The sequence below is a fragment of the Oncorhynchus clarkii genome, chromosome 20 (assembly GCF_045791955.1).
Source record: "Oncorhynchus clarkii lewisi isolate Uvic-CL-2024 chromosome 20, UVic_Ocla_1.0, whole genome shotgun sequence".
Classification (NCBI taxonomy): domain Eukaryota; kingdom Metazoa; phylum Chordata; class Actinopteri; order Salmoniformes; family Salmonidae; genus Oncorhynchus; species Oncorhynchus clarkii.
The window spans coordinates 8,300,506-8,325,872 of NC_092166.1; positions in this window are offsets into that span (position 1 = coordinate 8,300,506).

The following is a 25,367-nucleotide window of genomic DNA, read 5'->3' on the forward strand; positions in this document are numbered from 1 at the left end:
TGCAGTGCTGGTTTCCCCGCATGACAAAGTGGACGCCCTTAGGCATCCTCTCCAAAGACGTTAAACGTCAAAGACCTCGTGGCGCAATGGTAGCGCGTCTGACTCCAGATCACACAGTTGCATGTTCCAACATGTTGTGGTCAGGGTATTTATATGTGCAATCTCTGCCTTCTTTACTCAATGAATCAGCACAAGTTCCAATGTGGCTTTACAGTACTAGTCTTGCACAAAAACAAACAATACAGTGAAATACTTACTTACAGTCTAACCAATAGTGTGAGAAAAAGGTGTGTGTAAGTGAAGAACTAAAAAGCCATTTGAGATGTAAGAGTAGCAAGGCAATATACAGACACCTGTTAGTCAGGCTGATTGAGGTAGTATGTACATGTAGGTTTTGTTAAAGTGACTATGCATATATAATGAACAGAGAGTAGCAGAAGTGTAAAAAAGGGGTTGGCGGATGGTGGGACACAATGCATATACAGTGCCTTGCGAAAGTATTCGGCCCCCTTGAACTTTGCGACCTTTTGCCACATTTCAGGCTTCAAACATAAAGATATAAAACTGTATTTTTTTGTGAAGAATCAACAACAAGTGGGACACAATCATGAAGTGGAACGACATTTATTGGATATTTTAAACTTTTTTAACAAATCAAAAACGGAAAAATTGGGCGTGCAAAATTATTCAGCCCCTTTACTTTCAGTGCAGCAAACTCTCTCCAGAAGTTCAGTGAGGATCTCTGAATGATCCAATGTTGACCTAAATGACTAATGATGATAAATACAATCCACCTGTGTGTAATCAAGTCTCCGTATAAATGCACCTGCACTGTGATAGTCTCAGAGGTCCGTTAAAAGCACAGAGAGCATAATGAAGAACAAGGAACACACCAGGCAGGTCCGAGATAGTGTTTTGAAGAAGTTTAAAGCCGGATTTGGATACAAAAAGATTTCCCAAGCTTTAAACATCCCAAGGAGCACTGTGCAAGCGATAATATTGAAATGGAAGGAGTATCAGACCACTGCAAATCTACCAAGACCTGGCCGTCCCTCTAAACTTTCAGCTCATACAAGGAGAAGACTGATCAGAGATGCAGCCAAGAGGCCCATGATCACTCTGGATGAACTGCAGAGATCTACAGCTGAGGTGGGAGACTGTCCATAGGACAACAATCAGTCGTATATTGCACAAATCTGGCCTTTATGGAAGAGTGGCAAGAAGAAAGCAATATCTTAAAGATATCCATAAAAAGTGTTGTTTAAAGTTTGCCACAAGCCACCTGGGAGACACACCAAACATGTGGAAGAAGGTGCTCTGGTCAGATGAAACCAAAATTGAACTTTTTGGCAACAATGCAAAACGTTATGTTTGGCGTAAAAGCAACACAGCTGAACACACCATCCCCACTGTCAAACATGGTGGTGGCAGCATCATGGTTTGGGCCTGCTTTTCTTCAGCAGGGACAGGGAAGATGGTTAAAATTGATGGGAAGATGGATGGAGCCAAATACAGGACCATTCTGGAAGAAAACCTGATGGAGTCTGCAAAAGACCTGAGACTGGGACGGAGATTTGTCTTCCAGCAAGACAATGATCCAAAACATAAAGCAAAATCTACAATGGAATGGTTCAAAAATAAACATATCCAGGTGTTAGAATGGCCAAGTCAAAGTCCAGACCTGAATCCAATCGAGAATCTGTGGAAAGAACTGAAAACTGCTGTTCACAAATGCTCTCCATCCAACCTCACTGAGCTCAAGCTGTTTTGCAAGGAGGAATGGGAAAAAATGTCAGTCTCTCGATGTGCAAAACTGATAGAGACAGACCCCAAGCGACTTACAGCTGTAATCGCAGCAAAAGGTGGCGCTACAAAGTATTAACTTAAGGGGGCTGAATAATTTTGCACGCACAATTTTTCAGTTTTTGATTTGTTAAAAAAGTTTGAAATATCCAATAAATGTCGTTCCACTTCATGATTGTGTCCCACTTGTTGTTGATTCTTCACAAAAAAATACAGTTTTATATCTTTATGTTTGAAGCCTGAAATGTGGCAAAAGGTCGCAAAGTTCAAGGGGGCCGAATACTTTCGCAAGGCACTGTAGCCTGGTTAGCTAATGTTCGGGAGCACTGGTTGGTCTGTCAATTTAGGTAGTATGTACATGAATTTATAGTTAAAGTGACTATGCATATAAGATAAACAGAGAGTAGCAGCAGCGTAAAAGACTGGGTTGGCGGAGTGGGGGGCACACAATCCAAATTATCCAGGTAACCATCTGGTTACCTGTTCAGGAGTCTTATGGCTTGTGGGTAAAAACTGTTGAGAAGTCTTTTTGTCCTAGACTTGGCACTCCGGTACCACTTGCCATGCGGTAGTAGAGAGAACAGTCTATGACTGGGGTGGCTGGGGTCTTAGACAATTTTTAGGGCCTTCCTCTGACACCGCCTGGTGTAGAGGTCCTGGATGGCAGGCAGCTTTGCCCCAGTGATGTACTGGGCTGTGTGCACTACCCTCTGAAGTGCCTTGCTGTCGGAGGCCGAGCAATTGCCGTACCAGGCAGTGATGCAACATGTCAAGATGCTCTCGATGTTGCAGCTGTTGCAGCTGTAGAACCTTTTGAGGATCTCAGGACCCATGCCAAATCTTTTTAATTTCCTCAGGGGGAATAGGCTTTGTCGTGCCCTCTTCACGACTGTCTTGGTGTGTTTGGACCATTCTAGTTTGTTGTTGGTGTGGACACCATGGAATTTGAAGCTCTCAACTTGCTCCATTACAGCCTGTCGATGAGAATGGGGGCGTGCTCGATGCTCCTTTTCCTGTAGTCCACAATCATCCCCTTAGTCTTGGTTACGTTGAGGTATAGTTTGTTATTCTGGCACAACCCGGCCAGGTGTCTGACCTCCTCCCTATAGGCTGTCTCGTCGTTGTCGGTGATCAGGCCTACCACTGTTGTGTCGTCAGCAAACTTAATGATGGCCATAAGACTCCTGAACAGGTAACCAAATGGTTACCCGGACTATTTGCATTGTGTGCCCCCCCCCCGCCAACCCAGTCTTTTTTTTATTCTTATATGCATAGTCACTTTAACTATATGCTCATGTACATACTACCTCAATACTACCTGTTGTTCTGCCCCTGAACAGGCAGTTAATCCACTGTTCCTAGGGCCGTCATTGAAAATAAGAATTTGTTCTTAACTGACTTGCCTGGTTAAATAGTTAAATAAAGGTAAAAATAAATACATTTAATAAAATGGGCCTGACCAACCAGTGCTCCCGCACATTGGATAACAGGGCTATATGCATTGTGTCCACACACACATACCTTTTTCTCTTTTTCCCCGCACCATTGGTTAGAGCCTGTAAGTAAGCATTTCACTGTAAGGTCTACAGGTGTTGTATTCAGCGCACGTGACAAATAAACTTGGATTTGATTTGATTTGGTCAAAAGGACTCTGAGAAGACTAGTCAAAATGACTCTGTGAGGATTAGAAGACTGGTCAAAATGACTCTGTGAGGATTAGAAGACTAGTCAAAAGGACTCTGTGGGGATTAGAAGACTAGTCAAAAGGACTCTGTGAGGATTAGAAGACTAGTCAAAAGGACTCTGTGAGGATTAGAAGACTGGTCAAAAGGACTCTGTGGGGATTAGAAGACTAGTCAAAAGGACTCTGTGGGGATTAGAAGACTAGTCAAAATGACTCTGTGGGGATTAGAAGACTAGTCAAAAGGACTCTGTGAGGATTAGAAGACTAGTCAAAATGACTCTGTGAGGATTAGAAGACTAGTCAAAATGACTCTGTGGGGATTAGAAGACTGGTCAAAATGACTCTGTGGGGATTAGAAGACTAGTCAAAAGGACTGTGAGGATTAGAAGACTAGTCAAAAGGACTGTGAGGATTAGAAGACTAGTCAAAAGGACTGTGAGGATTAGAAGACTGGTCAAAATGACTCTGTGGGGATTAGAAGACTGGTCAAAATGACTCTGTGGGGATTAGAAGACTAGTCAAAATGACTCTGTGGGGATTAGAAGACTGGTCAAAAGGACTCTGTGGGGATTAGAAGACTGGTCAAAAGGACTCTGTGGGGATTAGAAGACTAGTCAAAAGGACTCTGTGGGGATTAGAAGACTAGTCAAAAGGACTGTGAGGATTAGAAGACTAGTCAAAAGGACTCTGAGAAGACTAGTCAAAAGGACTGTGAGGATTAGAAGACTAGTCAAAATGACTGTGAGGATTAGAAGACTGGTCAAAATGACTCTGTGGGGATTAGAAGACTGGTCAAAAGGACTCTGTGAGGATTAGAAGACTGGTCAAAAGGACTCTGTGAGGATTAGAAGACTAGTCAAAAGGACTGTGGGGATTAGAAGACTGGTCAAAAGGACTCTGTGAAGATTAGAAGACTGGTCAAAAGGACTCTGTGAAGATTATAAAATTGGTCCATCATGGGCATATCGCTAAGTACTAGATTGAGATTTCAAGTTAGGATTGTGCTCATGTTGTATTTGGCATTGTCCTTTGTGAAAAATTCTATGAACACATTGATAATTTCAGATAAAAAAATCAGAATGACATTTTATAACCGATACTTGACTGCCACAGTGATAGGTCTGATACTTGTCTGATCAGCAGTGCAGCAATATGGGACATGCTGAAGGTCAAAGCCACGGAGAATAGCTTTTAAGAACAGTCCTATTGTCAATTAATTGCAGCCTAGTCTCGTTACAGCCTTAGTAGCTGGTTTAGTTCTTGGTGCTGAGATTGTAGTCGCACAACCTACTGGATTCCATGGAAGCCACACAAGTGAAGGTGTAGTCAGGACAAAAGATGGAAAGACAACATACGGAACAGGGTTCTAGAAAACCCTGGACCACCTTTGGGGCTGCAGTCTCTCCAATCTCAGGCTTTGGAAAGTCAATTCTTCCATATCTTTGCTGCCATATATCTACAGTGACACATTGCAGAGTTACAACATTCTTGTGTGTGTGTGTGTGTGTGTCTGTTTGCATGTGTGTGCGTGTGCGTGCGTGTGTGTGTGTGTGTTTACGTGTGTGTGTGTGCATGTGCGTGTCTGTGTGTGCGTATTTCTGTTTGCGTGTGTGTGCGATCGATGTTGGATGGTGTTTTCAGACAATAATAGAAAACATAGCTTTATACAGGCTGATTGGTATAACCAACCTTAAATGGAACGTTAGGACTGACCTTTTTTGACCGGGTCTGTTTTTATTGATGCAATATGCCGCCATTTTTCCGAACTGTAATGCAAAGTGCTTCATCCTAGCGTGACCTGATTGTAGGTAACGACATGAGATGCTGTGTTTCCATTGATAACATCTGGTGAAAACACTGTGGAATAACCTCTCCAGCTGTGTGATTCTGTCTGTCGCACACTGCCAAAATGGTTTTGTCTCAAACAAATTGGCTGGAATTAAGTGACATTTACGGCCAGGGTAATATCATCAATATTCATGGTCCAGGGTAATAATCCATATTCATGGACCAGGGTAATATCATCCATATTCATGGACCAGGGTAATAATCCATATTCATGGACCAGGATAATATCATCCATTTTCATGGACCAGGGTAATAATCCATATTCATGGGCCGGGGTAATATCATCAATATTCATGGCCAGGGTAATATCATCAATATTCATGGACCAGGGTAATAATCCATATTCATGGGCCGGGGTAATAATCAATATTCATGGACCAGGGTAATAATCCATATTCATGGACCAGGGTAATATCATCAATATTAATGGGCCAGGGTAATAATCCATATTCATGGACCAGGGTAATATCGTCAATATTCATGGCTTTATTAGAAGTTTGCTTATTGGGAGCAGCAAATGGTGAGCAGACTTGCATCTCTATCTTTCTGGCCCTCACTTTTTCATTCCCCATCTCTCTCTCTCTCTCTCTCTCTCTGTAGCTCTCTCCCTCTCTGTATCTCTCTGTATCTCTCTGTATCTCTCTGTATCTCTCTCTCTCTCTCTCTGTAGCTCTCGCTCTCTCTCTCTGTAGCTCTCTGTATCTCTCTGTATCTCTCTCTCTCTCTCTCTCTCTCTCTCTGTAGCTCTCGCTCTCTCTCTATGTAGCTCTCTCTCTCTGTAGCTCTCTCTCTCTCTCTCTGTAGCTCTCTGTAGCTCTCTCCCTCTCTGTATCTCTCTGTATCTCTCTGTATCTCTCTCTCTGTAGCTCTCGCTCTCTCTCTCTGTAGCTCTCTCTATGTAGCTCTCTCTCTCTGTAGCTCTCTCTCTCTCCCTCTCTGTATCTCTCTCTGGAGCTCTCTCTCTGTATCACTCTCTGTAGCTCTCTCGCTCTGTTTCTCTCTCTCTCTCTGTATCACTCTTTGTATCTCTCTCTCTCTCTCTGTATCACTCTCTGTATCTCTCTCGGTAGCTCTCTCTCTCTCTGTATCTCTCTCTATAAACAGTGGGGCAAAAAAGTATTTAGTCAGACACCAATTGTGCAAGTTCTCCCACTTAAAAAGATGAGAGGTTTTCTGTATTTTTTTTCTCATTTTGTCTGTCATAGTTGAAGTGTACCTATGATGAAAATTACAGGCCTCTCTCATCTTTTTAAGTGGGAGATCTTGCACAATTGGTGGCTGACTAAATACTTTTTTTGCCCCACTGTATTTCCCTCTCTCTGTAGCTCTCTCTCTATAGCTCTCTCTCTCTGTATCTTTCTCTGTATCTCTCTCTGCATTCCTCATTAAACCATTTGTCATTGTTATTAATTATCATAGGTTGTCTGCTTGACATTTTTAGATTTGATAGAGAATCTGTGAGGTCAAATATACTGTTTAGGTTTTCTACTGCCAAGTTTACACCTTCAGTATTACAGTGAAACCTCTCTCTCTCTCCAGTTTCCTTCTCTCTCTCTCCAGTTTCATTCTCTCTCTCTCCAGTTTCTTTCTCTCTCTCTCTCTCCAGTTTCCTGCTCTCTCTCTCCAGTTTCCTTCTCTCTCTCTCCAGTTTCCTTCTCTCATTCTCCAGTTTCCTTCTCTCTCTCTCTCTCTCTCTCTCTCTCTCTCTCTCTCTCTCTCTCTCTCTCTCTTTCCCGTGTCCTGCTCTCGCTCTCTCTCCAGTTTCCTACTCTCTCGCTCCAGTTTCCTTCTCCCTCCCGTTTCCTGATCTCTCTTTCTCTCTCTCTCCTGTGTCCTGCTCTCTCTCTCTCTCCATTTTCCTTCTCTCTCTCCCCAGGTTCCTGCTCTCTCTCTCTCTCTCTCCCGTGTCATGCTCTCGCTCTCGCTCTCACTCTCTCTCTACAGTTTCCTGCTCTCTCTCTCCTGTGTTCTGCTCTCTTTCTCTCTCTCTCCGGTGTCCTGCTCTCTTTCTCTCTCTCTCCCGTGTCCTGCTCTCTCTCTCTCTCCAGTTTCCTGCTCTCCCTCTCTCTCTCTCTCTCTCTCTCTCTCTCTCTCTCCAGTTTCCTGCTCTCCCTCTCCCTCTCTCTCTCTCTCTCTCCAGTTTCCTGCTCTCCCTCTCCCTCGCTCTCTCTTGTTTCCTGCTCTCTCTCTCTGTAGCGCTCTCTCTCTCTCTCTGTAGCTCTCTCTCTCTCTCTCTCTCTCTCTCTCTCTCTCTGTAGCTCTCTCTTTCTCTCTGTATCTCTGTATCTCTCTCTCTCGCTCTCTCTCTCTCTCTCTCTCTCTGTAGCTCTCTCTCTGTAGCTCTCTCTCTCTCTCTCTCTGTAGCTCTCTCTCTCTCTCTCTCTGTAGCTCTCTCTCTCGCTCTCTCGCTCTCCAGTGTCCTGCTCTCTCTATCTATCCAGTGGTGCAGACTATGGAGCTATTACTGGAATCCACATCGGTGAGATGTTATGTTTTCCCCATCCCTGGAACAGGTATCAACTCCTTACTCTCAATAAGATCCAGACACGGAATGTAAAGACCATGCAGGGTCTGAACCAGAAACGAACTGGAACCAGAAATCGACCCGGACATCGGCCCATTTTTAGACAGGCCCAAATATGTACCAGCCCGTCTGGCATTTGCCCGAACTTCCATATGGCAGCTCTATTTACAAATCAGATTATTCAATCAGTATGTGGTCCAAAGAGCTATAGAGGAAGCCGAGGAAAGCCAACGAGGTTTGAACAGCCAGATATCATTTATCCCATTTCTCAAGATCCCTTCAATGTGTTTGATGTCGGTGTGTGTGTGTGTGTGTGTGTGTGTGTGTGTGTGTGTGTGACAGAGATAGTTAATCCAAACTTAAAATGCATTTCCCAGAAGGAGTAGTCGAAACCATGGGTGTCTGATCATTGTCAGGGTCACCAGGTGCATTATTAGGTTTCAAGCAGCAAGATCACGAGAATAATAGATACCCGCGTATTTGAACAGATACCTGCATATTTGAATAGATACCCACGTATTTGAATAGATACCCGCGTATTTGAATAGATACCCACGTATTTGAATAGATACCCGCGTATTTGAATAGATACCCACATACAGTGTGGCAAAAAAGTATTTAGTCAGCAACAAATGTGCAAGTTCTCCCACTTAAAAAGATGAGAGAGGCCTGTAATTTTCATCATAGGTACACTTCAACTATGACAGACAAAATGAGAGAAAAAAAATCCAGAAAATCACATTGTAGGATTTTTAATGAATTTATTTGCAAATTATGGTGGAAAATAAGTATATTTATGAATGCAATGGTCAATAACAAATAACAAATACAGGCATAGGTGCTAACTCGACAATTCACTCGAAAGGCAATGCACCCTGGGAAATACACTATATATACAAAAGTATGTGGACGCCTTCAAATTTGTGGATTTGGCTATTTCAGCCACACCCGTTGCTGACAGGTGTATAAAATTGAGCACACAGCCATGCAATCTCCATAGACAAACATTGGCAGTAGAATGGCCTTATTGAAGAGCTTAGTGACTTTCAAAGTGGCTCCGTCATAGGATTCCACCTTTCCAACAAGGCAGTCGTAAAATGTCTGCCCTGCTAGAGCTGCCCTGGTCAACTGTAAGTGCTGTTATTGTCAAGTGGAAACGTCTAAGAGCAACAACGGCTCAGCCGCAAAGTGGTGGGCCACACAGAACGGGACCGCCAAGTACTGAAGTACTTAGCACGTAAAAATCATCTGTCCTCGGTTGCAACACTCACTTCCGAGTTCCAAACTGTCTGTGGAAGCAACATCAGCACAATAACTGTTCATTGGGAGCTTCATGAAATGGGTTCCCATGGCTGAGCAGCCGCACGCACACAAGCCTAAAATCGTGTAAAGCCTACCCCCATTGGACTCTGGAGCAGTGGAATTGCATTCTCTGGAGTGATGAATCACGCTCTACCATATAGCAGTCCGACGGACTAATCTGGGTTTAGCGTATGCCAGGAGTACTTTTCTCGAATGCATATAGTGGTGAAGGAGGAATAATGGTCTGGGGCTGTTTTTCATGGCTCGGGCTATGCCCCTTAGTTCCATTGAAGGGAAATCTTAACACTACAGCTAGGGCTGGGTGGTATACCGTATTTGACGATATACCGGTATTTAGGCGTGGACCGGTTTGTTTTTATTGCTTTACCTTCTACAATGCTATTTTAATGTTCGGTTTGTTAAATGTGATACTCCGTGATTCTCTCTCTCTCTCTCTCTCTCTCTCTCTCTCTCTCTCTCTCTCTCTCTCTCTCTCTCTCTCTCTCTCTCTCTCTCTCTCTCTCTCTCTCTCTCTCTCTCTCTCTCTCTCTCTCTCTGATGCTTTCCACACAGACCTAGTCCCACCCCTTGTCACTCAAGGAGCGCATTTGTTGTTGCTTGACCACGAGACACTTGCTTTCAGTCTGCATGGTCAACGCAGCACATGCAACAATGTTGTTTCCACTTTCATCTTAATATTAATCTACAAGCATCCTATAATTACAATATTAGTTTGTGTTTCTTACATCTGCAAACAGCTAGTTTGTATTTTCTTAGCATGTTAAGCTAAATCGTGTTAGCCACTAATGCTAATCGCTAGTTAGCTAGCTAAAATAAAAGTACTGAGTCAGAGTCAACGTAGCTAGCTAATACAGCCTGATACCAATACTGGTGAAGGCTTAAATCAGCATGTTGTTTGTGCAATAGTATCTTCTATATCAAAGAGGAATAGGCGAAGCATGAATATGTTGGCTATATGAATAAAGATTAAATGTAGCCAAAGATTATAGGGTCCCCTAAGAAACACTGAACATCACTGGTTCCTACCCTGTCACAATAACTCGTCCATGGCATTTTATTCGTTGTCATGTCAAACAACACTGTAATCAGTGCCCACTATTATTTATATTCTAACTATAGAATTATAATAAACATTCTATTTCCATGATTCCAAAAGTTCACCCAAGGGTTTTGATCTAAATCGCAATTGCAACATTTGGTTAAAAATAAGGCCTAGTATTTTTTGCCCATATCGTGGCAGTGTGGAAATGATCTCAAATGAGTGCAGGAAATGCAGGAAATTGTTTTAGGTTGAAGTTGAATTGAACAGTATAAACCAATCAGAATGGAGAAAGACCCATTGAAATAATTTAGAATATATGTGTTGCCACCCTAAGGTCACTGCTCATAAAGCAAATTTAGAACTTTTATTAATCAAAAACATAAAAATACCGTGATATTATATTTTGGCCATATGGCCCAGCCCTAGCTACTGCATACAATGACATTCTAGACAATTCTGTGCTTCCAACTTTGTGGAAACAGTTTAGGGAAGGCCCTTTCCTGTTTCAGCATGACAATGCCGCCATGCACAAAGCGAGGTCCATCAGAAATGGTTTTGTCGAGATCAGTGTGGAAGAACTTGACTGGTCTGCACAGAGCCCTGACCTCAAGCTTCTACGGTCATCTTTGGTGTTTAAATCTTACCTCATCTTATCTCATTGGTCTTGTCATACTTTAGGTGTTGATCACCTTTTCCTGTCCGTTCCCATGGCTGCCATCGTTCTTACATTACACTCTGATGTACACTGAGTGGACAAAACATTAAGAACACCTGTTCTTTCCATGACATATTTTCACCAACTACTTGCTCCCGAGTGGTGCAGCGGTCCTAAGGCACTGCACCTCGGTGCAACAGGTGTCACTATAGTTCCTGGTTTGAATCCAGGCTGAATCACATCCGGCCGTGATTGGGAGTAGCATAGGGTGGCACACAATTGGCTCAGCCGTCATTGTAAATAAGAATTTGTTCTTAACCGACTTGCCTAGTTAAATAAATAAAAATTAAACATGTAAATACACTGAGTGGACAAAACATTAAGAACACCTGCTCTTTCCCTGAAATAGGCTGACCAGGTGAATCCAGGTGAAAGCTATTATCCCACTTCTTAAATTGACTTCAATCAGAATAGATAAAGGGGCGGAGACAGGTTAAATAAGGATTTTTAAGCCTAGAAACAATTTAAATATGGATTGGGTATGTGTGCCGTTCAGAGGGTGAATGGGCAAGACAAGATTTAAGTGCCTTTGAACGGGGTATGGTAGTAGGTGCCAGGCGCACCGGTTTAAGTGTGTCAAGAACTGCATCGCTGCTGGGTTATTCACACTCAACAGTTTCCCGTGTGCATCAACAATGGTCCACCACCCAAAAGACATCCAGCAAACTTGACACCCCTGTGGGAAGCATTGGAGTCGTCATGGGCCAGCATCCCTGTGGAATGTGGAGTCCGTGCATTGCCACAAAGAATTGAGGCTGTACTGAGTGCCAAAGGGCATGCAACTCAATACTAGGAAGGTGTTCCTAATGTTTTGTACACTAGGTGTATAGTTTTAGCTCTGATCAGATCCAAAAGCACTCGCTTTCTCTCCTTTCATACTAATGCAAACATTCTCAGACAGATGACATACTGTACTGAGGAGACCACCTTCAGAGTTTTCCTACGGCCTGAAGCTATTCTGGTCGATGTATCTTTTACCATGTCTCTCCTTATGGGGTTCAGGCAAAGGCTTTGCTATGTCATCTTTAATGGCCCGGTCGTAACCGGATAAAGGACAGGCGGTCTTTTGTGTCACATACAGACAGAATCATTTACTTTTGAGCCCGTCTGGGGGCACTAGATGGGCTGTGTTTGCACTTTTGGGACTATCCCATTGGTTCCATTGTGCCAGACAAGCTCAATCAAGTGCAGTTTCTGCAAGAAAACAATTACTATTTGAACCCAGTTCTTGGCTGGACTGTGAATAAGATTACAGATAATGACAGGCGAGCTATTCATCCAGACATAAGGGATGAAAAAAAGTTTGAATCCAGACTTCACCCTGTAATTGAGTTGGACTCCACTCTATCCAACAGTTTCTGTTTGATGCCATGTCATGTAGACTCCATCCATAGCCAGAAGTCATCAGTGGGGAGGGAGATGTACGAGCCATGTTTATCTGCTATGGTTTTCATTTAGATATTTATTAGCGGATACAGACACACACTCTTTTCTCTCTCTCTCTCTCTCTCTTCCAAAGTAAATTCTTGGTGCTATAAATTTCCAGAACAGACAAGCTCATTTTACTATGAATCAGATAGGGGAGTGAAGTGTGTGTGTCTCTCGCTCTCTCTCTCTTTAGAAAACATACAAATATGTCGGTGCAATCTTAGAGTTAATCGTTTTAAAATGTGATTATACTATATTTAGAAAGCATATAAATAACTTCAAGCCTTGTTCATACAGTTTTGTTTCAGCAATTTATAACTAACTACCAGAAAGGTGGGATTTTAACATTTCTTAGAGAATGCATCATTATTAGTTATTGTTTATTGCCCTCTCATGATAAATAATTACTTCCTGGGATTACATAGATTACATTTTCAATTACATTTAACTGGTTTAACCAACAGTGCATAATTGTATGCTAGGTGCAATGCTACCACGTGAAGGGAAAGATGATTTGTTCCATTTCACAAAATACTTGGATAAGACACATTCGGGCCTCCAGTTATTGAAAATTAAAACACGCAGGTGGTTCCCATTTAAAGTGCAACATGGGAGATTAGACAAAACGCTACCATTCCAATATTTTTGGAACAGTCAGGCCTCTGCTGTGTGTTAGTCAAAGAGGAGCAGTGATCCTGATATTCCAATGTTTTCATGGCATTACTCTCCCTAATCCTGAACCAGGACAGGAAATCAACAAAGGAGGGGGAATGTGGTGTTCCCTGGGACGGATTCCCATTTTCCCATCCTCTTTTAGTTACAACTGGCACTGTAGCACGCAAATATAAGGGTTGATAGTTCATTCAAACCCAAAACTGGTAGCAAGCGTCAGGAAGATAGAGGTTTTCCTAATCAGGAATTACACATTATTAAACCTTAAAAGGTAAGTTAAGGGATGGGTAGCGTCAAGAAGTTAAAGGAATAGTTCAGCGATTTGACATGTTTTTTTGTCTATGGACAAGGAGTGACTCTATGGACTCTCTATGGACAAGGAGCCACTTTTACAACATTATCATTTTTGTCAACCAGGTCAATCTCAGCCATTTAGCATGCATAAAAGTATCCCTTCTAAGTTGATATTGGTTTGTCTCCATTTGAAATAGTGTCCCATATCTAATGTATGTAGTTCTGTCCTTGAGCCGTTCTTGTCTAATGATGTTCTGTATTATGTCATTCTGTATTACGTTTGGTGTTTTTGTGTGGACCCCAGGAAGAGTAACTGCTGCTTTTTTGCTTTTGCAACAGCTAATGGGGATTCTAATAAAATACCAAAATACCTGTATCTCAGGTTTCTAGAGTGTGGGGAGCACAGAGGGAACTACTACGAGACAATTGGTGGACAAGGTGTGCTTCTGGACATTGCAACGTCATGTGAGTGAGAGGCCAGCAGGCCAATCACAATCCGAGACCAGTAAATGACAGGTCACGGAGCTAATTCATTTGATAGAGATGTATTGGTCTTATTTATTGGACATCGGGCCAAATGTGTGTGCGTCTGGTGCTTTACAGTTTTTTCCAACTGGCTTACACACAAAATCTTTTCATGTCACACGATTTTTGAAACCTCTCACTCAAAGTGCAAAACTACACACCAAATATCCAAAACCATAAGCTATTTCTCAGCCTTTGACTCAATTGTCAATTGCACAAACACTTTTTTCAAAACACTTCTCTACCTAAAACACAAAAATCTAACAGGACCTGCTTTCCTTATCCAAAACACAACCAATCAAAATGCTACATTTATTCACCAGGTCACACACACACTCCTCACATGTGCAAACACTAATAGCTTAACAGATCACTAACCAATCACTGCTTTACTGTAGTATAGGCCTATAAATAGGTCAAAGGTCAGATGAACTGTTTTGAACAATGGATGCCAACAATGGACAGAGAGCAAGAGGAGTAGGAGGGAGAGGAAGAGGAAGAAGAGGACGAGGGCAAAGAAGAGAAGGAAGGAGAGCCATCTCTGATGAGATTAGGGCAACACTTGTTGATCATGTGATCAACCACAGTTTGACCATGAGAGAGGCTGGACTGAGAGTCCAGCGCAACTTGAGTCGATTTACAGTGGCGTCCATAATTCGAACCTTCAGAAATGAGAACAGGTATGCAACTATCTAATGACTATTTTAGCATTACAGTAATGTACTGTAAAATACATATGACTGCATAGTATTGCATAAACATTTGTAACTCTAAGCCATCCATTTACTGCACTGCATTGAATGAATGAGGTTGGTTATCATGCTGTACTACATTTTTTTGTACATTGTTTACAGTTCCTATGCTGAACACATACTGTGTTTGAATTCTTTACAGAGTGGAAAGGCAAAGACATTATGGAGGACGAGGGCGCTTGTCTACAGATGTACAAGAGACTGCAATTAAAAATATGGTTTTCGCCAACAATGCAATTAGGATTCGACAGATAAGAGAGCATATCTTGAATAATGACACCATATTTAACAACATCAATACTGTAAGCCTGTCGACCATACAACACAACTTTACAAGGTGCCATTTGAGACAAACTCTGACAGAGTCAAGAATATGCGACATGACTTTGTAGAGGTATGTATGCAACACTACTTCCAGTACTTCAGACATACCATATTTACTCATCTGTATATCCTTTTGTCTGTTACAGAGAGTATTGGAGTATGTAATTCGCCATTAATTTATTTATGTGGATGAGGTTGGCTTCAACCTCACCAAAACCAGGCGCCGCGGAAGAAATGGAATAGGACAGAGGGCAATTACCAATGTCCCTGGACAGCGTGGGGGTAATATAACTATGTTTGCTGCCATCACTCAAAACGGGGTCCTCCATCACAATGCCACACTGGGTCCGTACAACACCGGCCATATGCTCAACTTTTCTGGATGCAATTTACACAATGCTTGTCCCTGATCCAGATCAGGAGCCTGCTAGATTTGTAGTTTTATGGGACAATGTTAGTTTTCACCGGGCTGTTCTGGTCCAAAACTGGTTTGCCACCCATCCACAATTTGTAGTTTTGTACCTACCCCGATATTCACCTTTTCTTAAATCCCATAGAGGAATTCTTCTCAGCCTGGCGCTCAAAAGTGTTTGATCGCCAACCCTATGCCCGCATGCCGCTTCTCCAGACAATGGAGGACGCATGTGGTAACATAGAGGTTGCCTCTGTCCAAGGTTGGATCCGCCATGCTAGGAGATACTTCCCTCGATGTTTGGCAAGAGAAAACGTATCTTGTGATGTGGACGAAGTATTGTGGCCAGACCCAGGCCGGAGAAGAGATGAAGCGAAGCGTAGGTTCTTTACGTCTTTCGGATGCGACTTTAAACAGGTGTCCTGACTCTCTGTGGTCACCATAGATCCCATGGCACTTATCGTAAGAGTAGGGGTGTTAACCCCGGTGTCCCGGCTAAATTCCCATCTGGCCTTCATACCATCATGGCCAACTAATAATCCCCAGCTTCCAATTGGCTCATTCATCCCCCCTCCTCTCCCCTGTAACTATTCCTCAGGTCGTTAATGTAAATGAGAATGTGTTCTCAGTCAACTTAGCTGGTAAAATAAGGGTTAATAATTTGAAGATATGATAGGCTCGGCAGAAGAAGAAACCAGATGATTTGCTATGCAGAAGCCATGGACAGCCAGTAAGGCCACCTTGGAGAAGGTTGTCAAAGGCGAGGACGCCATGGCAATTCAAAGATCTGAGGGAGGAGCTGGAAAAGCTTGCGACTGAGGAGCCTCAGTGGACTCCTGTGGAATGGACAGAACACAGAGACCTTGTGCTGAACCTGGACATTACATGTCTGATTCACAATCTAGGATGGGACCTGAACCGTACTGCAGCTGGTTCTGATATTTTATTTTCACATTGTCCATTCCAGCACGGTTCCAACAACTTTGATGGATGCTTAGCCAGGCCAGGTTAGTACAGCTACTAGGCTTGGCTTGGCCCTATAGTGGGAATCAGCCAACATAGACTGATTAAATGCAGCGAGAGTGCAACATGCATCCATTCTATCCTTCATAAGTAAAGAATAATAAAACATTCATAAATACGACTGATAAATTGTCGATGGCCTCCAACTGTTGTCAACGTTGAGAGTGGTTACATTTATCCAGCCCCATTCCTCAGCTGTTTACCCACACAAAAAAAGTGGCTGGGTGGCCACTTTGTTGCTGTTTGAATCGTAGATTGCACCTTTAAACTGGACTAAGACTCTCCTGCCAAAACAGAGGATATGTCATGGAACACGGTCACACCCGTGGAAGGAGTACAGAACTGTAAAGGGAAACAGACAAAGCAGAACAAATAATGCAGTACATTCTCTGATTCATTAGGCTAAATGTCAAATAATATGATGGTTATGTACTGTATGTGTGCAGTGTGAAATAACTAGTCCAGCTTCAGGTTAGTCACAGAGCACGGCTCTTAACGAACTATAGGAACGCATATCCCTATGCCTCCTGTCTGAACATAGTACTTACATAGACATAAACAGTGCTATCGCGTCGCTATCGCCTGTGTGCCTGATTTTATTTTCTTGAAGTTGGCATTTCTACATTGGCAACAAGGGTCGAAACAATACACATGTCCAAAAGCTTGTGGCCACACAGACCTTCTCCCTGCCAAGTTACAAACAGGAGCGTGTAATTACTTTGACAGCTGCACTACCTCAATTAAACTCGCAACGTATCCCAGAGCAAATATTACACAGACCCTCACCACATATAAAAATGAGAAAACAGTGCGCAGAAGTGTAGTCAACACTTCATTTAGGTGAAACTAAATTAATTGAAGACATTATTTCGACAGGGAAAAGTTAGCAAGGAAACATCTATGGATATGCATGAATTCATTGCATCTGTTGGGTCAGTGTCAAATCTTGTAATAGCAACTGAATTGTAAGGACGTTGTGGTAGGAGTGGTTGAATGTGAAAGGATTGTAAAGATTACTGTAATTAGATTGTAAGATTACTGTAATTAGATTGTAAGATTACTGTAATTAGATTGTAAGATTACTGTAATTAGATTGTAAGATTACTGTAATTAGATTGTAAAGATTACTGTAATTAGATTGTAAAGTAATTAGATTGTAAGATTACTGTAATTAGATTGTAAGATTACTGTAATTAGATTGTAAGATTACTGTAATTAGATTGTAAAGATTACTGTAATTAGATTGTAAATTACTGTATTACTGTAATTAGATTGTAAAGATTACTGTAATTAGATTGTAAGATTACTGTAATTAGATTGTAAGATTACTGTAATTAGATTGTAAGATTACTGTAATTAGATTGTAAGATTACTGTAATTAGATTGTAAGATTACTGTAATTAGATTGTAAAGATTACTGTAATTAGATTGTAAAGATTACTGTAATTAGATTGTAAGATTACTGTAATTAGATTGTAAGATTACTGTAATTAGATTGTAAAGATTACTGTAATTAGATTGTAAAGATTACTGTAATTAGATTGTAAGATTACTGTAATTAGATTGTAAGATTACTGTAATTAGATTGTAAAGATTACTGTAATTAGATTGTAAAGATTACTGTAATTAGATTGTAAGATTACTGTAATTAGATTGTAAGATTACTGTAATTAGATTGTAAGATTACTGTAATTAGATTGTAAGATTACTGTAATTAGATTGTAAAGATTACTGTAATTAGATTGTAAAGATTACTGTAATTAGATTGTAAGATTACTGTAATTAGATTGTAAGATTACTGTAATTAGATTGTAAAGATTACTGTAATTAGATTGTAAAGATTACTGTAATTAGATTGTAAGATTACTGTAATTAGATTGTAAAGATTACTGTAATTAGATTGTAAGATTACTGTAATTAGATTGTAAAGATTACTGTAATTAGATTGTAAAGATTACTGTAATTAGATTGTAAGATTACTGTAATTAGATTGTAAGATTACTGTAATTAGATTGTAAAGATTACTGTAATTAGAAGGTGTCTGTTAATGTGTAAAGTTAAAGCAACCGTATGATTTAAACGTCGCAAAAGTGTGGATGAAAAAAGGTCCACGATTACAGAGGATGTGAAATAATGCCTTGAAAATGGTCATTAGTGACACGTCATTGACAAACATCACCATATACAGTGATAATTACAGGATTTCACAGCTAATTTAGCAGAATGGCATAAAGCACACAACACGCCCAGTAAATCTTTCTGGGTAATCGATTTAACGGATGCATTCCTTTACAGGGGAATTTCCATCCTCTTCTGGACCACACTGTCAATTGGGTATGAAAGAGCGTAAATGTGTCCATCATGTCTTCAAGAGGAAACCGGTGTGATGAAAAGTGAAAGTAGTTATGTGTCTAGAGAGTTATTAGAGCACACACTAAATAGACGAGATGGCATTAGACTGAGGTGACCAAATCACGGACGTTACTTTACAGCAGGCTATCATTGGTCATACTCACTTAGGAGTTAGTAATTTAGTAAGTTAGTATTTGATTGTTTGATGAAAATATGTCTGAATTGTCCAGAGGAAATATAATAACAAATATTATAAAACATTTTACAAATACAACATATTATGAATCTGTTTTCAGCACTTTCAGTAACAATCACAGTTGATAAGCATTTATGCAAAACAGCATGGTCCAAGTTGTTGAACAGTATGGGTGGGTTCATTTTGGAGATGACAGGTAGGGTCTGAGGGTGCATGAGGGGAGTGCCTTTGTGTAGGTATATTCACACAACGGAGAATTTGGAGTAGAATTTTCAAAGAGAAGGGGAAATTACAAGAGGAAGGCTTTATTCAAAGGTCATATTAATCCTGGAGCTTTAGGAGGGAAACATGGTAACTATTTCCATGGGCAATGATGTGTTAACGTAAACTAGGGAAAGTTGTTACAGGCTTACTGTTGGACATTTTCAACGGCTAACTGATTTGATTATGGTTTATTGTTCATATTCTTGCCGACCATCCAACTGATGTAGACTTTAGGACACTGTCTGTGGCAGCCTTGCTGCAAGACACCAGCCATGGATCCATCCAGCGTGGCAATATCATTTTATAATCGCACTGAGCATCCGCAGGCACCCTCTGACATCATAACAATCCTATTAAAAAGAGTGTAACGATTCAATGAAAATCCTTCTATTCTGTGTTTACAGTGGCTCGCAGTTCACATATGGTCCATTTTAAAGAAGTACAATGAAGGAATGTCCAGGGTAACACTTTATTTAAAGCATCCAGGTATACTGCTTTATAACTTGTTATAAACTTATAAAGTACACTGATTATAATAACCATCGATTTGCACAATAAAATCGATTCACAACTTAAAAGTTAAATATACAATTAAATATACACTAACAATATTTACCAAGCTAAAAGTGGTTGTCCCACCTAACTATCTTAAGATGAATGCACTAAATGTAAGTCGCTCTGGATAAGAGTGTCTGCTAAATTACTAAAATGTCAAATGTTAAAATGTTATTTGAGGATACAAATCCTAAATCTAGCTTTGAGCAGCCATGAACGGGGTTCACAGGATGACAGAAAGGACACAAGATCAGTTGGATAACAAAGTAAGAACTCCATCATGTAGGAACTATCATCCTTTATGTTCAATCAGTGAAAACATGACCATGTTTATCTCTCAATACCACAAGGATGACGCAAGTGAGGTTTAGCCTGTAAGTTGGTTATGTTTGGATGCAGCAGGTAATCAATATTAAAGTCATTACTTTATGTATTGAGTTTATATACCAATTCTGGGGTCAATTTGACCAACGGTTTATGGTAAGACTTGTAAAAAAAAAATCAGCTTTAGTGTATTAGACTTTATTTTGTCTAAATCTGTTTGTTTAAATAAATCGCAGTTGGTACACTGCACATTCGAGTTCCAAAATATGTGAATACACTCAGACAGCTGTAATACGCTAACTGTGCAAGCAGCAGGACTTACGGTTTTTAATTTTCCTAATAAAATATACATTTCTCACTATGCTCAGGCCACATAATAGGGCAACAATGTGTGATTTTACAGATCTACTACTATCTACTAAGATATTTAACATTTTTCGTTTGCATCATTTAAATCTGATATTCATTTGTATGAGACAAAGTCCACCTGATCAGTAATTATCGCTCTAGCATCCTATGGTGCCACTGGTCCCAATGACATCTATAGTGCCACCAACTGGTCTGGTGAAGCCAACTAAAGTTGCAGTGAGTTTAAATTCACACAGCTTCATATACATAAGGTTTACATACACAAATTTCATGGCACCATGTCCATCGGTTCAGTTCTTATAGTCCTGGTGTGATATGGTGCCATCTAGTGGTGTAGCATATCCGACTTTGAATGCAGCAAATAATCATTCTCAAATTCATTAGAGGCTAATTTACTGAGTGCATTCGGAAAGTATTCAGACCCTTTGACATTTTGTTACGTTACATATTCTAAAATTGATTCAATTGCTTTTTTCCCCCCTCATAGATCTACACACAATACCACATAGTAACAAAGCAAAACAAGCAAAACACACACACACACACACACACACACACACACACACACACACACACACATACATACATACATACATACACACACACACACACACACACACACACACACATATACACACACACACACACACACACACACACACACACACACACACACACACACACACACACACACACACACACACACACACACACACACACACACACACACACACACACACACACACACACACACACACACACACATATATATATATATATATATATATATATATATATATATATATATATATATATATATATATATATATATATACACACACACACATACTAATACATACACTCTACACACACACATATACACATACACACAAATACACACACACACACACACACACACACACACACACACACACATACTAACACATACACTCTACACACACATATACACACACATACACACACACACACACACACACATACACAGACACACATATGCACACACACACAAACACACATGCACATATACACATACACACAAGCATATACACACACACATATACACACACTAACACATGCACTCTACACACACACACACACACACACACACACACACACACACACACACACACACACACACACACACACACACACACACACACACACACAACACATCCTAACACATACACTCTACACACACACACACACACACACACACACACACACACACACACACACACACACACACACACACACACACACACACATACTAACACATACACTCTGCACACACACACACTAAATGCTGTGTGGTATTGTGTTATTATAGTAATATAGTAATAATTATTATAGTAATAATGCAATTATGTCTTGTTTGATGCATTGTGTTATTTATAATGTAGTCTTTGTTGTGTTTTATTGTGATGTAATTGTTTTAACTTTTTATGGCTGCAGGGGCAGTATTGAGTGGCTTGGATTAAAAGGTGCCCATTGTAAACGGCCAGCTCCACAGTCTCAGTTGCTAATATATGCATATATATATATGCATATTATTATTAGTATTGGATAGAAAACACCTCGGAAGTTTCTAAAACTGTTTGAATTATATCTGTGAGTATAACAGAACTCATATAGAAATCTGAGAAATTCCACTTCCTGTTTTTTGTCTTCTGGGGGTGGCAGATCTTCAACCAAGCTCTCATTGAAATTACAGCGAGATATGGATGAGTTTTCACTTCCTACGCCTTCCACTAGATGTCAACAGTCAATAGAACTTTGTCTGATGACTCTAATGTGAAGGGGGGTCAAATGACACAGGAAATAATTACCACTGCCACGAGTTGACCATGCTTTCACTATGCGCGTTCACAAGGGAAGGACCTGCGTTCCACCGCTAATTTGAAGACATTCTAATTCTCCGGTTGGAACGTTATTCAAGAAAAATGTAAACAACATTCTAAAGATGGATTCAGTACATCGTTTGATATGTTTCTACTGACTGTTACGGAACTTTTGGACATTTCGTCACGTTATAGTGGACGCGCTTTGTGACTTTGGAATTGTTTACCAAACTCGCTAACCAAAGTAGCTAATTGGACATAAATAACGGACATTTTCGAACAAAATCAAGCATTTATTGTGGACCTGGGATTCCTAGGACTGCATTCTGATGAAGTTCATCAAAGGTAAGGAAACATTTATCATGTATTTTCTGGTTTTGGTTGACTCCAACATGGCAGCTAATTTGGCTTCTATTCTGAGCGCCGTGTCAAATTATTGCATGTGTTGCTTTTCCGTAAACCTTTTTCGAAATCTGACCCAGATTTTTTTATATAAATATGAACTTTATCAAACAATACATGCATGTATTGTGTAACATGAAGTCCTATGAGTGTCATCTGATGAAGATAATTCAAGGTTAGTGATTAATTTTCTTTACTTCTGATTTTTGTGAATGCTATATTTCGCTGGAAAATGGCTGTGCTTATTGTGGTTTGGTGGAGACCTAACATAATCGTTTGTAGTGCTTTCGCTAAAAAGCCTATTTGAAATCAGACACTTTGGTGGGATTAACAACGAGAATAGCTTTAAAATGATATAAGACACATGTATGTTTTAGGAATTGTAATTATGAGATTTCTGTGGTTTGAATTTGGCGCCCTCTATTTTCACTGGTAGTTGTCATATCGATCCCGGTATTGGGATTGCAGCCATAACAAGTTAACCCTGTTTGGACCCCCCAGGAATCTAATATACACATACTGAAGCAATAGATTTCACAGCAAGAATAGAGGGCAATTGGACATGTTTCATCTCAATTCATTTTTAGAATTCCCATTCAATGCACTCTGACCCTGTTGACACAACAATGGAACAGGATAGGTCTGAAACGCATACCGGCGGTTCGAGAAAGTAGAGAAACCAACCTGATCCGTTTTTTTTTTTATTGTGGAAGATAACATCCCCAAGCTACCTAAATGAGACAAAGTCAATAACCCACTGTTTTTTATTCTACAGGTCCCCAAGCTACTGAATGAAGAAAGAGCCGTGTAATGCATCACTGAGGGACATGACTTTATGAGCTGTGATACCATGTGCTGAAATATTCTCGCACCACCGCTAAGGAATGCATTTGTGGAATTCATGGTACCTGTTGGGAGAAGCTGCATGTGTTTTTCAGCTTTGAGACGATTAAACCAAACTTGTGTTGCTGCTGAATGTTGTGTGTGGTTGAGTGTCATGGGAAGAGTACATTAGTGTACCTATATTATGACGTGTGTTACGAAGCAGCCGTTTCACGTCAGCTGTAGTAGGACAAGTAGTACACAGACAGTGACGTTGTTTTGGTAATAAGATTTGACCGAGTTACAGTTCATATAAGGAAATCAGTCAATTGAAATAAATTCATTAGGCCCTAATCTATGGATTTCACATGGCTGGGAATACAGAAATACAGATACAGTGGGGCAAAAAAGTATTTAGTCAGCCACCAATTGTGCAAGTTCTCCCACTTAAAAAGATGAGAGAGGCCTGTAATTTTCATCATAGGTACACTTCAACTATGACAGACAAAATTAGATTTTTCTTTTGAGAAAATCACATTGTAGGATTTTTAATTAATTAATTTGCAAATTATGGTGGAAAATAAGTATTAAGTATCACGTATCGCTGTGCATTCAAATTGCCATCGATAAAATGCAATTGTGTTTGTTGTCCGTAGCTTATGCCTGCCCATACCATAACCCCATCGCTGTCACGATCGTCGTCAGGTTGGAAATGACCGGACCAAGGTGCAGCATTCTTTTTTATTTATAAATGTCGCCAACAAAACTAAGAATAAGGAAACGACCGTGAAGCTTAATTCGGCTATACAGGCCACTAACAAAGACAACTACCCACAACTAAGGTGGCAAAACAGGCTGCCTAAATATGATTCCCAATCAGAGACAATGATAGAAAGCTGTCCCTGATTGAGAACCATACCCGGCCAAAACATAGAAACAGAAAACATAGAAATAAAGAAACTCACCCTAGTCACACCCTGGCCTAACCAAAATAGAGAATAAACGGCTCTCTATGGCCAGGGCGTGACAATCGTGGCGCACTTTGTTCACAACGTTGACATCAGCAAACCACTTGCCCACACAACGCCATACGTCTGCGGTTGCCAGGCCGGTTGAGTGTACTGCCAAATTCTCTAAAACAACATTGGAGGTGGCTTATGGTAGAGAAATTAACATTGAATTCTCTGGCAACAGCTCTTGTGGACATTCCTGCAGTCAGCATGCCAATTGCATGCTCCCTCAAAACCTGAGACATCTGTTGCATCGTGTTGTGTGACAAAACTGCACATTTCAGAGTGGCCTTTTATTGTCTCCAGGACAAGGTGCACCTGTGTAATGATCAAGCTGTTGAATCATCTTCTTGGTATACCACAACTGAAACATGGGACCAAACACTTTAGATGTTGCGTTTATATATTTTTTCAGTGTACAGTATCGAAGTAAAACTGCAGTAGAAGGTATGCACTGTCTGCGATATAGACTCGAAATTGAGAACAACACATTCTCTCCTTGTGTTGGGGAGTATTTGAAGACACATATTTGACAGTTTTTCATTGGAGGGATTGTGCTGGGCACAGAGCAAGAAAAGTTTCATAAAGCAACAGTCAAAAGCCTTTTGTCAGAGTTAGTTTTTTATAATTCCCACAGTTGACTATCGATTAAAGTGCTGTTTCATTTCTTTGCTCACTTCCATATATTTATTTTCTCTCTCTCTCTCTCTCTCTCTCTGTCTCTCTCTCTCTCTCTCTCTCCCTCTCCCTCTCCCTCTCCCTCTCCCTCAGGTTGGGGTGCACTGATATTGTAAAACAAAATATTATTTTTCAAATGTCTGGTAACACTTTACATTTGAAGTTAC